General features: G+C 39.5%; 1 long non-coding RNA gene across 1 annotated transcript; it reads right to left on the minus strand.

Moving 5' to 3' along the window:
- Window positions 1–3594: 3594 nt before the first annotated feature.
- LOC137636031 (uncharacterized) lies at window positions 3595–13635 on the minus strand. The gene is made up of 3 exons (XR_011042894.1): window positions 13542–13635; window positions 11037–11097; window positions 3595–3809 (listed from the first exon to the last, which is right to left on the minus strand). It is a non-coding gene; the product is annotated as an uncharacterized lncRNA (long non-coding RNA).
- Window positions 13636–15078: the final 1443 nt, after the last annotated feature.

Raw genomic sequence — 15078 nt, forward strand, 5'->3', positions numbered from 1 at the left:
AATACACAAAAGTTGACAGGCCATTTTTATACATAATGGAAAACTTCACTGCCAGAAAACTGCCTAAGAACCAACAAAAAAAAAAAAAAAAAAAAAAAAGAAAAAAAAAAAAAAAATTAAAATCTTATATATTCAAAACGTTTACGAAGAGTGTCCAGAAACTGCGTTATATAAGCCCTGGATTACCGGCTGACTTTTTTTTTATATGGGGGGGGGAGGGCGGCGCTCCTCTTGATGGCTCACAGGACTGCCACTCTCTCCTCTTGATGGCTCACAGGACTGCCACTCTCTCCTCTTGATGGCTCACAGGACTGCCACTCTCTCCTCTTGATGGCTCACAGGACTGCCACTCTCTCCTCTTGATGGCTCACAGGACTGCCACTCTCTCCTCTTGATGGCTCACAGGACTGCCACTCTCTCCTCTTGATGGCTCACAGGACTGCCACTCTCTCCTCTTGATGGCTCACAGGACTGCCACTCTCTCCTCTTGATGGCTCACAGGACTACCACTCTCTCCTCTTGATGGCTCACAGGACTACCACTCTCTCCTCTTGATGGCTCACAGGACTGCCACTCTCTCCTCTTGATGGCTCACAGGACTGCCACTCTCTCCTCTTGATGGCTCACAGGACTGCCACTCTCTCCTCTTGATGGCTCACAGGACTACCACTCTCTCCTCTTGATAGCTCACAGGACTGGCGCTCTCCTCTTGATGGTCACAGGACTGCCACTCTCTCCTCTTGATGGTCACAGGACTGCCACTCTCTCCTCTTGTGGGCTCACAGGACTGGGGCTCACAGGACTGCCACACTCTCCTCTTGATGGCTCATAAGACTGGCGCTCTCCTCTTGATGGCTCACAGGACTGGCGCTCTCCTCTTGATGGCTCACAGAACTGGCGCTCTCCTCTTGTGGGCTCACAGAACTGGCGCTCTCCTCTTGTGGGCTCACAGAACTGGCGCTCTCCTCTTGTGGGCTCACAGAACTGGCGCTCTCCTCTTGTGGGCTCACAGAACTGGCGCTCTCCTCTTGTGGGCTCACAGAATTGGCGCTCTCCTCTTGTGGGCTCACAGAACTGGCGCTCTCCTCTTGTGGGCTCACAGAACTGGCGCTCTCCTCTTGTGGGCTCACAGAACTGGCGCTCTCCTCTTGTGGGCTCACAGGACTGGCGCTCTCCTCTTGTGGGCTCACAGGACTGGGGCTCACAGGACTGCCACTCTCTCCTCTTGATGGCTCACAAGACTGGCGCTCTCCTCTTGATGGCTCACATGACTGGCGCTCTCCTCTTGATGGCTCACAGGACTGGCGCCCTCCTCTTGATGGCTCACAGAACTGGCGCTCTCCTCTTGATGGCTCACAGAACTGGCGCTCTCCTCTTGTGGGCTCACAGAACTGGCGCTCTCCTCTTGTGGGCTCACAGAACTGGCGCTCTCCTCTTGTGGGCTCACAGAACTGGCGCTCTCCTCTTGTGGGCTCACAGAACTGGCGCTCTCCTCTTGTGGGCTCACAGAACTGGCGCTCTCCTCTTGTGGGCTCACAGAACTGGCGCTCTCCTCTTGTGGGCTCACAGAACTGGCGCTCTCCTCTTGTGGGCTCACAGAACTGGCGCTCTCCTCTTGTGGGCTCACAGAACTGGCGCTCTCCTCTTGTGGGCTCACAGAACTGGCGCTCTCCTCTTGTGGGCTCACAGAACTGGCGCTCTCCTCTTGATGGCTCACAGAACTGGCGCTCTCCTCTTGTGGGCTCACAGAACTGGCGCTCTCCTCTTGTGGGCTCACAGAACTGGCGCTCTCCTCTTGATGGCTCACAGAACTGGCGCTCTCCTCTTGTGGGCTCACAGAACTGGCGCTCTCCTCTTGTGGGCTCACAGAACTGGCGCTCTCCTCTTGTGGGCTCACAGGACTGGGGCTCACAGGACTGCCACTCTCTCCTCTTGATGGCTCACAGAACTGGCGCTCTCCTCTTGTGGGCTCACAGAACTGGCGCTCTCCTCTTGTGGGCTCACAGAACTGGCGCTCTCCTCTTGTGGGCTCACAGAACTGGCGCTCTCCTCTTGATGGCTCACAGAACTGGCGCTCTCCTCTTGTGGGCTCACAGAACTGGCGCTCTCCTCTTGTGGGCTCACAGAACTGGCGCTCTCCTCTTGTGGGCTCACAGAACTGGCGCTCTCCTCTTGATGGCTCACAGGACTGGCGCTCTCCTCTTGTGGGCTCACAGAACTGGCGCTCTCCTCTTGTGGGCTCACAGAACTGGCGCTCTCCTCTTGTGGGCTCACAGAACTGGCGCTCTCCTCTTGATGGCTCACAGAACTGGCGCTCTCCTCTTGTGGGCTCACAGAACTGGCGCTCTCCTCTTGTGGGCTCACAGAACTGGCGCTCTCCTCTTGTGGGCTCACAGAACTGGCGCTCTCCTCTTGATGGCTCACAGAACTGGCGCTCTCCTCTTGTGGGCTCACAGAACTGGCGCTCTCCTCTTGTGGGCTCACAGAACTGGCGCTCTCCTCTTGTGGGCTCACAGAACTGGCGCTCTCCTCTTGTGGGCTCACAGAACTGGCGCTCTCCTCTTGTGGGCTCACAGAACTGGCGCTCTCCTCTTGATGGCTCACAGAACTGGCGCTCTCCTCTTGTGGGCTCACAGAACTGGCGCTCTCCTCTTGTGGGCTCACAGAACTGGCGCTCTCCTCTTGTGGGCTCACAGAACTGGCGCTCTCCTCTTGATGGCTCACAGGACTGGCGCTCTCCTCTTGTGGGCTCACAGAACTGGCGCTCTCCTCTTGTGGGCTCACAGAACTGGCGCTCTCCTCTTGTGGGCTCACAGAACTGGCGCTCTCCTCTTGTGGGCTCACAGAACTGGCGCTCTCCTCTTGTGGGCTCACAGAACTGGCGCTCTCCTCTTGATGGCTCACAGAACTGGCGCTCTCCTCTTGTGGGCTCACAGAACTGGCGCTCTCCTCTTGATGGCTCACAGAACTGGCGCTCTCCTCTTGATGGCTCACAGAACTGGCGCTCTCCTCTTGTGGGCTCACAGAACTGGCGCTCTCCTCTTGTGGGCTCACAGAACTGGCGCTCTCCTCTTGTGGGCTCACAGAACTGGCGCTCTCCTCTTGTGGGCTCACAGAACTGGCGCTCTCCTCTTGTGGGCTCACAGAACTGGCGCTCTCCTCTTGTGGGCTCACAGAACTGGCGCTCTCCTCTTGATGGCTCACAGAACTGGCGCTCTCCTCTTGATGGCTCACAGAACTGGCGCTCTCCTCTTGTGGGCTCACAGAACTGGCGCTCTCCTCTTGATGGCTCACAGAACTGGCGCTCTCCTCTTGTGGGCTCACAGAACTGGCGCTCTCCTCTTGTGGGCTCACAGAACTGGCGCTCTCCTCTTGATGGCTCACAGAACTGGCGCTCTCCTCTTGTGGGCTCACAGAACTGGCGCTCTCCTCTTGTGGGCTCACAGAACTGGCGCTCTCCTCTTGATGGCTCACAGAACTGGCGCTCTCCTCTTGTGGGCTCACAGAACTGGCGCTCTCCTCTTGATGGCTCACAGAACTGGCGCTCTCCTCTTGTGGGCTCACAGAACTGGCGCTCTCCTCTTGTGGGCTCACAGAACTGGCGCTCTCCTCTTGATGGCTCACAGAACTGGCGCTCTCCTCTTGTGGGCTCACAGAACTGGCGCTCTCCTCTTGTGGGCTCACAGAACTGGCGCTCTCCTCTTGTGGGCTCACAGAACTGGCGCTCTCCTCTTGTGGGCTCACAGAACTGGCGCTCTCCTCTTGATGGCTCACAGGACTGGCGCGCACTCTGCTATCGAAGCTCATTCCTGTTAATGATCAAATCTGAATTAGTACTGTCGTCTATTTCATGTGTAACATGTTTTACATGAAACAATTCCTGACTGATGAAATTTGACTAGAGACTAGACAAAATATCCCTTCTTCCTCCGTTGAATTCACTGACACGTCATGACCATAGCTACGAAATGAGAAATGAAAGACTTGGAGATAGGAGTTACACCCAAGTCCAAATTGGTGATATCGACGGACTCAAGTCCGTCCATGTCACTCATTTGGACTTTATTATTTACCAATCAAGTCTTCATTTTCCTTTTCGTGGCTATAATTATTTACTTATATATTTTGTATACGAAATAAAACTAAGCAAAAATTTTAACGCAAACTCTCAGACAATATACTATGATCAGTTAGGTAAATTCTGAGAGTTTTGAGTCAATTATTTCCCTAAAATTAATCTTGATCTGTATGTCAAATTCTGAGAGCTTTGAGTCAAACAATTATTTTATTTAACTAGATATAAAAATTATGAAAGAGAAAAAATGGTATTGTTGAAATTGAATAAGGAACAAATTACCACATATAAAAAACCAACAATAAAACATATACAGAATGAGAATCAATGGAAGATCAACATAAAAATCTTGACTTAAATGAAAGAAAAAAATACTGGCATCAAGAAAATAAATTTAGATAAGGGACTTAGAAGAGTGCAGAAAGGAGAGAACAAAATATGGATATGAATATAGAGGTGAAATAAAAGACATTGGACATGAATAGAGAGGGAACGAAAATTTGGATATGAATAGAGAGGGGGAACAAAAGTTGGACATGAATAGAAAGGGAACAAAAAATTGGACATGATTAGAGAGAGGGAATAGAACATTAGGTATGAATATACTGTACATGGGGAACAAAAATTGGACATGAACATTCTGGGAGAACAAATATTAGACATGAATATACATGGGGAACAAAAATTGGACATTTACATTCTGGGAGAACATGAATATTCAAGGGGAACTAAATATAGACATGAAGAAAAGGGGAACAAAAAAACTGGACATGAATAGAAAGGGGGGGAGAAAAACTTGGACATGAACACGGAGGGAAACTTATAAGTAGACATGAATAGAGAGGGGGGACAAAATACTGGATATAGAGGGGGGAACTTCTAGTTGGACATGAATAGAGAGGGGGAACAAAATATTGGACATGGAGAGAGACGGAGAGAGACAAATACAGACAAATATGGCAATAAACATACTGCTTTTTGAGTGAAATTGTCAAGTTTTCAAATTGCTTCATGAGAAAAAACGCTTGAGAGAATGAAAAAACCTATTTTTAATAGGAGGGATAGAGAGTAAAAAAACCTATTTGGATTGGAGAGAGAGAGAGAGAGAGAGAGAGAGAGAGAGAGAGAGAGAGAGAGAGAGAGAGAGATTCCCCTTCCAAGATACTGTCAAACATTACCAATAAGTCAGCTAAGAGGCCAAGCCTTATTTTTTTTTTTATATTCGTAATTTCAAAAACTCCTGAGGCAACTTTTCAGACATACTACAAAAAGCTAAGCAGTTTGAATAGACTGTACTTTCCTATCCTCATATAAAATCATAACCTATAATGCCCCTACTGTCAAAATCATATTAATGACCCTGCCCTAAAAAAAATTAAAATTACCACAGCCTTTGAAATCAACATCGAATCACCCTGCCCTCAAAATCAACAGAATTACTTAGCCTTGCCAATCCTGATTGACTGACATTAGGAGTTATTAATTCAAAATGCCCAACGCCTATATAATTCTAATAAAAAAATAATGAATAAACAATTGTTTCGAATCCCAACAACAATAGAGGAACAAAATTTGCATATAATTACCAACGAAAAGTCTACCAGCATTAAAATTGTGTTCTTTAAGGTACCGGAGTCGAAGACTGTGGAATTTTATAAACAGAACGTAAGGATCGAGACACACAGGGTCATCCAGAGAGGCAAGTCAAAGAATATAGTTCACTCGATTAACCTCGCTTAGGAAATCTGTGCATTGTATAAGGCGCTAATACCAAAAGGCTTTGAATGCCAGGTAGTGAAGGCATTCACTTTGAGCTAACGGTAACCCCATGATAATTACAAGAGTTCACATTGAAACAATCCAGGAGTATCGTAAGCGTGGCTAAAATTATCAATAACAAGTGGCCAGCTTGATAAATATCACCACACAAAATCGAGATGATAAATGACAAGGCACAAACCACTACTGTAAAGACAGGAATCCCTGAGAGAGAGAGAGAGAGAGAGAGAGAGAGAGAGAGATCCAAGGGTGATATTCAGTACACACCTGCCAAAGATTCCAAACTTCAAAGTTAATCAACAAAGAACTTTGCTAAACACAGTCAAGTTAAAATATTTTCAGTAACCGAGAGAGAGAGAGAGAGAGAGAGAGAGAGAGAGATCCAAGGGTGATATTCAGTACACACCTGCCAAAGATTCCAAACTTCAAAGTTAATCAACAAAGAACTTTTCTAAACACAGTCAAGTTAAAATATTTTCAGTAACCAGAGAGAGAGAGAGAGAGAGAGAGAGAGAGAGAGAGAGAGAGATCCAAGGGTGATATTCAGTACACACCTGCCAAAGATTCCAAACTTCAAAGTTAATCAACAAAGAACTTTTCTAAATACAGTCAAGTTGAAATATTTTCAGTAACCATGAGAGAGAGAGAGAGAGAGAGAGAGAGAGAGAGAGAGAGAGAGAGAGAGAGAGAGATCCAAGGGTGATATTCAGTACACACCTGCCAAAGATTCAAAAGTTCAAACTTGCAGCGAATGTTTTTTATGTTGAAAAGGCTGACAAGTCTTTTTATGGTTTATATATGAAATATCTGTTTTAATGTTATTGTTTTTAAAGAAATTCTATTTCAATTGTTCAATACTTCTCATATCGTTTATTTATTTCCTTATTTCCTTTCCTCACTGGACTATTTTCCTTGTTGAAGCACATGTGCTTAGAGCATCTTGCTTTACCAACTAGGGTTCTAGCTCAGCTAGTAGTAATAAATAATAAATAATTAATAATTAATAATTAATAATTAATAATTAATAATTAATAATTAATAATTAATAATTAATAATTAATAATTAATAATTAATAATTAATAATTAATAATTAATAATTAATAATCAATAATTAATAATTAATAATTAATAATTAATAATTAATAAATAATAAATAATAAATAATAAATAATAAATAATAATAACAGTGCAAAGATCTGTAACCAATGCCTACAGTACACCGCGCATGTTCCAACGACACCAGTACTTTTTGTATTCCCAATAGCAGTAGTGATTCTGTAAAAGCAGTTCATAACTAAAACCAACAGAGAGAGAGAGAGAGAGAGAGAGAGAGAGAGAGAGAGAGAGATCTACATTAAATGCTTGAAAGGCCTTCTATTTTCAGTATCAAAGTCTAAACATACATAACATTTCGTTTAGTAAAATGTATGCATAAACTGGAGTCATAGCCATCTAGTATTTTGCTGTGAATATATAAAATAATTTACTAATATAAAATGCTAATTATATCTTTTGACAGATAGCCGGCAGAAATCCTAGTTTGGACTAGTTTTCTGTTTCGCCAGAAGGTAGTTCGAGGGAAGAGGTCAGTTCAAGCTAGACGGGGACAAGAGACACAAGCAGCAGAAGAGGAATGCTGTGTGGAACTTGCCTGTAACCTTATGGAGTGTTTGGGTGTTAATTTGTGATCATTGTATAATAATTGTATTCTGTTGTTTATAACTAAATACATCTTGATTTGACTGTTAAAAATACTCGATTGTGAACTGACAGTAGATTAATATTCATTTGAGTTGTATGAACTGACAGTAGATTAATATTCATTTGAGTTGTATGAGTATTTTATAATTAGTTTTGCTTCATTCACATTGTAACCAAAATCTGTATGAAGGGATATCTATTTCTATTCACATTTAAAACTGCAAAGAAATCGATAAATATATTCATTGAAATGGTTTATTGTGTTTTGTAACCTTACTGGCAGTGTAATCAAAGTTGTTCTAAAACTAATATGGAAAATTTTAGATTTTCTTATAACACGACGAACTTTATCAATAAATTATAACTAAAAAATGACTTGAGAAAACTTTATATGGTTTTTTTAAACATTTGGTTTTATTTAACCCATAAATTTCTCCATTGTGTTAGAAAAATACAAACGAAACTGGTGGTATTAAGAAATGAGAAAAAAAAATGTTACCAAAAATGTCAAAAGTAGAAAAGTAACTGCAAATTTTCAAAGTAGACAAGTAACTGCAAATTTTCAAAGTAGACAAGTAACTGCAAATTTTCAAAGTAGAAAAGTAACTGCAAATTTTCAGAGTAGAAAAGTGTGTGGCAAATAATTAACTACAAACTTTCAAATTGGAAAAATGTGTAACTACAAACTTTCAAATTAGAAAAGTGTATAACTACAAAACTATGAATAACCACAAAACTCTTGAAAAGTAAACCTCAACACTAAATATGATTAAAAATAAAATGGCTGTGGTAAAATGGAGAAAATTCCTAAAATCGAGACAATTTTGATTATAACAGAATTAAATGTACCTAAACATATTTGTAATATTGTAAAGTAAAATAATATACATGTACACTGGTATTTATTTTAGAGAAATGTATTGGTCTGTCTACCCAAACGCTTTGACTTCTATAACTAATTAGATTTTCGTGTCAGGGAACCGGCAGGAATTCCAGAGTGGACTAGTTTTTGGACAAGCTGAAAGGGGTAGGGGGGGGTGGAGAGGTTTAGTCAGAAGGTTGTAAGGTAGTAAGGTTGTAAGGCTGTAATGTAGTAAAGTTGTAAGTTAGTAAAGTTGTAAGTTAGTAAAGTTGTAAGGTAGTAAGGTTGTAAGTTAGTAAAGTTGTAAGGTAGTAAGGTAGAAGTCAGTCAGTCAGTCAGGGATTGCAAGTCCCTGAGGAAACAGGTAGCTAAGAGAACACTAGTGTGAGGTCTGCCAGTGCTTTTCAAGAATTTTACTTGTCCATTGTAGTTTTTTTTTATTAGGAATTACCATTAATACAATATAAAAAAAGTCGTCCTGCATATAATGGATAATATGAACAAAATGTCTATTTTCCTTCCTGTGCATTATAACATATACAAATCAAGCATTACAATATTAAGAATCAAATTAATAAACTCGTTAAAAAAGCTTCATATTCCCAACTTATTACCAAATATGCCAAAACTAACTGCTGTTAAACACCTACGGAATTTTCATTAGGATCCAATTGAAAAAAAAAAAATAAATAAAAAAACTTTCCCAGAATCTCACAAAAACTCAACTACACAAAAACTCAACTACACAAAAACTAAACCACACAAAAACTATATATAGCAGAAATTAACAAGAAAAAAATCGAAATGAAAATTGGAATAAATCCAGGCGACCTCAATACAAAGATTTCAGTATCCTTAATGTTACCCAACAATGCCAAAAATAGGGAGAAGTGAACTTGAACTATGAAAAACTACAGAAGAAATCTTGAGTCATGAAGTAATAATAAAAATAGGGGAAGATTATCAAGCAAGTAAACTGGGGTGTCTTCCACATAGGAGGAATAGAAATTGTTTTTCATATTTTTAAGCGATTTTTCAATCAGCTCATTGCAACATGTCTATTTCTACTCGTCAAAAAACAAAAACGAAAAATACATTTACAGGCCCAATGAATCGGCTTTAGTTTGGATTGGTATTAGTCTGGTTTGGTTTTAGTTTGGTTAGGGTTTTGCTTAGTTTTGGCTGGGTTTTGGTTTGGTTTGGTTTTAGTTTGGTTTGGTTTTAGTTTGGTTTGGTTTTAATTCTGGCTGGGTTTTGGTTTTGTTTTAAGTTTGGTGGTTTTGTTTTGTTTTAGTGTGGATTGGTTCTAGTCTGGTTTGGTTTTAGTTTGGTTTGGTTTTAGTTCTGGTTGGGTTTTGGTTGGGTTTTAGTTTGGTTTGGTTTTAGTTCTGGTTGGGTTTTGGTTTAGTTTTAGTTTGGTTTGGTTTTAGTTCTGGTTGGGTTTTGATTTGGTTTCAGTTTAGTTTGGTTTTAGTTCTGGTTGGGTTTTGGTTTGGTTTGGTTTTAGTTTGGTTTGGTTTTAGTTCTGGTTGGGTTTTGGATGGGTTTCAGTTTGGTTTGGTTTTAGTTCTGGTTGGGTTTTGGTTGGGTTTCAGTTTGGTTTGGTTTTAGTTCTGGTTGGGTTTTGGTTTTGGTTTTAGTTTGGTTTGGTTTTAGTTCTGGCTGGGTTTTGGTTTGGTTTGGTTTTAGTTCTGGCTGGGTTTTGGTTTGGTTTGGTTTGGTTTTGGTTTGGTTTGGTTTGGTTTTAGTTTGGTGGTTTGGTTTTGTTTTAGTTTGGATTGGTTTTAGTTACCCACCAAAATCTGATAAAGTTTTCTGACCAAAACCTCCACAAAATACATTTTGAACAGTTCAAATAGTGCCAAACTCACTGCACTAGGAGATATATTAACTTGAAGTGTGCACATTGAAAAACCATGAGGCAATTTTTTATGACTTATACGAAATCTTACTAAAATCAAGGACAATGAAAATCCTCTTTTAATAAACAGACAGAAACTCGATCCTACTACACCAACATACAAAACTAAGCAATTTAGTCACCTGGTGGAGTCAATAATGTCACAACCGAAAATTCAGGCTACACTTTTTTTGTCTTGCAAGGCTTAAAAAAAGGCTACATATATAAAGTGAACTAAAGACTACAATAGGAAAAGAATGACCCTGCATATCACATCTTGAAATAGACCTCAATATAAGAGGATCTACAGACATTATATTTTTGCACAGCTGGAATTTTTCTATAGATGAGAACTTATTAAGGGGGAGAAAGATGGTAAAAAAAAATCTTGTTAAAGGTCTGATACACTCCTACGTCAAACTGAAATATGATAAGGAATGCAGAGAAATGACGAGGAATACGTCTAATGAGAGAGAGAGAGAGAGAGAGAGAGAGAGAGAGAGAGAGAGAGAGGTGGTTTCAGTCCATAACTGCCTTCAAATGCCCCTACATTACGCGCAAAACCAAAATATAATAAATTATACCCAACAATTTTTAAACGACAATCAAGTTTCCTAAACACCTCGCTCGTAAAGTTATTTAAATAGTTGCTATCAATGACTCAGGATTCGAAACTTGACTTAAAAAATAGATATCATATCCAAGGTTAAATACTTACGTTTTTAGGAGTCTCTTCTTAACAACTTCTACGACCAAACTGCTTCAGTACCATGGTTTGTCTGAAAAATAAAATCAAGCTGTTACAACGACAGAGTAAATGGGTAAATTGATTTCATTATTAAATAAAATGCAAATTTAATCGACCTATTATCTTATATAAGCCCCTATTAGTCTACACAAACCCAACATCGAATTTTTAATATCAAAATTATACCAAACGTAAACTAACTAGAAATTTCCAAAAGAATAACAATTGCCGCATGTTAGTTGCTTTCGCCAAAATCGAAGATAATTGCCTACATGACAAAAGACATTTCAATACACCTGGAAAAACTGGAAAAAGTCAATTCCAGTAAAACAGAATAATAAAACTTCCCCCGGGAAGCTAAAACGAATTCTCCCCTGGAAGAGGTAGCCAGAAAATTCCTTTTTCTGACTGAACCTAATAAGTTTACCAAACGTTTCTTCAGGCATACGAGAGACATGGATGTTCAAAACTGAAACAGATTCTGTCATTTTGTATCATCGCCATGAGTTGGGGGTGCAAATGTCTCCTATACCAGCCCACAACTTTTCCCATGTCTCCAATTTGCGTAGCTCGCTCTCTCTCTCTCTCTCTCTCTCTCTCTCTCTCTCTCTCTCTCTCTGGTGGATATACGAGGTGCCTCACACTGAGGGATCTGGGGGAACCCAAACATAGAATATGGCAATGAATAAGGCAATAAGTAAGGCTCTCTCTCTCTCTCTCTCTCTCTCTCTCTCTCTCTCTCTCTCTCTCTCTCTCTCTCTCTGCATATGCAACTCTCTGGTGGATATACGAGGTGCCTCACACTGAGGGATCTGGGGGAACCCAAACATAGAATATGGCAATGAATAAGGCAATAAGTAAGGCTCTCTCTCTCTCTCTCTCTCTCTCTCTCTCTCTCTCTCTCTCTCTCTCTCCTGCATTGACCGCGATTGGATTGAATTTTCTTCTTTGACTTCTAAACCAGTAACAGATAATCAACTTCTCTAACGTTCTGGCGTTATTTTATACATTGCCTCTACACGTTTATTTCTGCCTGGAAACATCTGTTTTAGTTTCATCAGCATGGGTCCTTCGATTAAATTCGATTAGCAACTCTGTTTCTCTTCTATCGGATCCCAATGGCAGATTTCTCCCGTAACAGAATTACAAATAGCCATGTTTACAGGCCAAGTGGAACCTAATTAACCAACAGCTAAAGTTCATCTGGTAAATAAGTATAACTCCGTCCATCGAGTTCTCCCTGAATTTACTCCCCCTTGGTACTCGTTATTGACGTCACCAGCTCTTCTTTCTGCTTCCCATTGTTAACTGGCAACAGTGTCCGTCCGTGTGAACGCACCTTAAGGGATAGTTATAATCGAAATCCATTTAACATATAGCTGCTCAATATTAACATTTATATTTATCCAATGAATAATCAACCGTAGTTAAGAGTGGGGCTAAAGTGTCACACTTTAAACACATTGTTTTAATATAAACCAATGAATATAGATACTGTTTTATTGGGTAACTCATGCAGCATCAAAATATTCAACCTATTATGCCATACACCTAGATGAAGTTACTCTACTGACAACAAACCTTCCAATGTTATTATTATTATTATTATTATTATTATTATTATTATTATTATTATTATTATTATTATTAAATGCTAAGCTACACCCCTAGTTGGAAAAGCAGAATGCTATAAGCCCAGGGGCCCCAACAGGGAAAATAGCCCAGTGAGGAAAGGAAATAAGGAAAAATTAAATATTTCAGAATAGTAACAACATTATCATCATCATTGTACAGCTAGACTAAATGGCAAACAAGATTTTGGAAATAAAATAATAACTATGACAAACTTTATACAAATTAATATAATTAAATTCAGATAAAATACCAAAGACATTATATAGATACCCCAATCTCCTTCAAAATACACACCAAAACTACAATAGTCCTAAAACTACAGTTAAAAAACTGTAATTCTAATCAGAAATTCTCCTTGAAAATATACTGTTCTCAGCTGTATTTCAGTAAGATACAGGTGACCGTAATTTATACCCTATTTTATCATTATTTTTTACGGGTTGGTGACCGTAATATCACTCCTTTACGTCAATATATTTGTCTTTAAAAAGATTAAATGCCTGGGGACAATTATTCAAGGATTTTTACCATTTTATAATGCAAGTTTTTAAAAGGGTATCTTTAAAAGGTTAAATGGCTGGGGACATTTATTCCAGGATTTTTACCTTTTTTAATACGAATTTTTAACAGTTTATAGTTCTCTGGAAAGCAAAATCCTTCCTCACAATGATGATTACACAAACACTTTGGAAATCATGAATTAAATATTCACTTTGTTCGTAATTGTTAATGGCTATAGAAATTTAATGCTGGCTTTCTTTTCATCTTAAATATTACTCAAGATTAAACTTTAATTTAGTACATTATCTTTTGAAGTTAGAAGAATCATGTTACTCTCACCTTGAATGAAGTCACGGCAAAGGTTATAGTTTGATCTTCACTGATGAAGTTACAAGCTTTTCGTTCGTAACTTCCAGGTTAAAACAGCACCTGTAAAATTTAAATTTAATCAGCTACATACAATTTTGAAGTCACTAAAGATTGATACATTTCTGGCACATTCATACATCTTTAATTATTATTATTATTATTATTTACAACCCTAGTTCCAAAAGCAAGATGCTATAAGCCCAGGGGTCCAATAGGGAAAATAGCCCAATGAGGAAAGGAAACGAGAAAATAAGAGAATTAATATATGCAATGAAAAGGAAAATCCAACATTATAGTTTTAGTTATCTTGGACAATCCCTTATAGAATTCCTCCTCTATACATCGTATCCTATGTACACCGTAGACTATGTACAGGACCCACTTTGTCTCTCCTCCTTATGTACATCGTAGACTACAGTATGTACATCGTAGACTAAGTTTAACTTCATAGGAGTAATGTTTTATAACAAAATTAGATTTTACCTTTCTACTTCTTCCTCATGTTCATGACGTCAACATCTAAATTTAATATGTTTATCTTACTTTTCTTAAGTCAATTATGATAAATACATCAATTTTGTTTACAAAACTAGTAAATTAAACAGTGTTCAAACAAAAGACCAAATGGAAAATCTTGCCTACATATTTGTTCATCCATAAGCGGAGTTCATGAGCCGTCCAACTTCTAAAATCTCTAGAGAGAGAGAGAGAGAGAGAGAGAGAGAGAGAGAGAGAGAGAGAGAGAGAACATAATTAGGATTAAGGTTTTTGTGGAATGTTAGTTTGGGCATTTAAACTATTGATTTGGGAAATTTGGTTTGTCAGGAACTATTCCTCGCGTTGAAGACTCTACAAAACAAGATGACTGGTAGAAATTCCTTCCTTAAACTTTAAATATTCACCTTATTCGCCTCATTAAGCTTATCTAAAGTTGATGACCTTATTAATTTACTTGAAATCCGCCTTTACTTCAAACACTATGGAAAAAAAATCTTATCTAGTTATTTAGTTTAACTATCAATGCTTGGGATCGCTCTTAAAGTAATAATGTCCAAGTTAAACTTTTAATTTCTCAACAAAGGCTTCCTTTGATACTTTTTAGTTCAAGTCAAAATACTATTAATCTTGCAACATTTATTTTTTCCTGTCATGAAAATCATTCGTCAAATCAAGGGAAATATCAGTTCAAATATCGTTCAAAACTATACACTACGACTAAATTTGTACCCAGGAAGGTGTTCACACACAAACAAAACACAAACAGGGGGTAAAACATAACCTCCTTCCAACTTCGGTGTGCAAGATATCCACAATTACGTAAATCAACGTAAAATATAATTAATGACTTGCAAATAGACTAAAATTATAAAACGGATTTTGAGCGAAGCGAAAAATCTATTTTTGGGTGAGATAGCCATGGCGTCCTGATGGAAGGTTCCTGTTTGGTAGCTTCCTTGGGTATAAGACTACTAAGATATTCCCAGAGAATTTAACCACAGGTTATCAC

The sequence above is a fragment of the Palaemon carinicauda genome, unplaced genomic scaffold (genome assembly GCF_036898095.1).
Source record: "Palaemon carinicauda isolate YSFRI2023 unplaced genomic scaffold, ASM3689809v2 scaffold214, whole genome shotgun sequence".
Classification (NCBI taxonomy): Eukaryota; Metazoa; Arthropoda; class Malacostraca; order Decapoda; family Palaemonidae; genus Palaemon; species Palaemon carinicauda.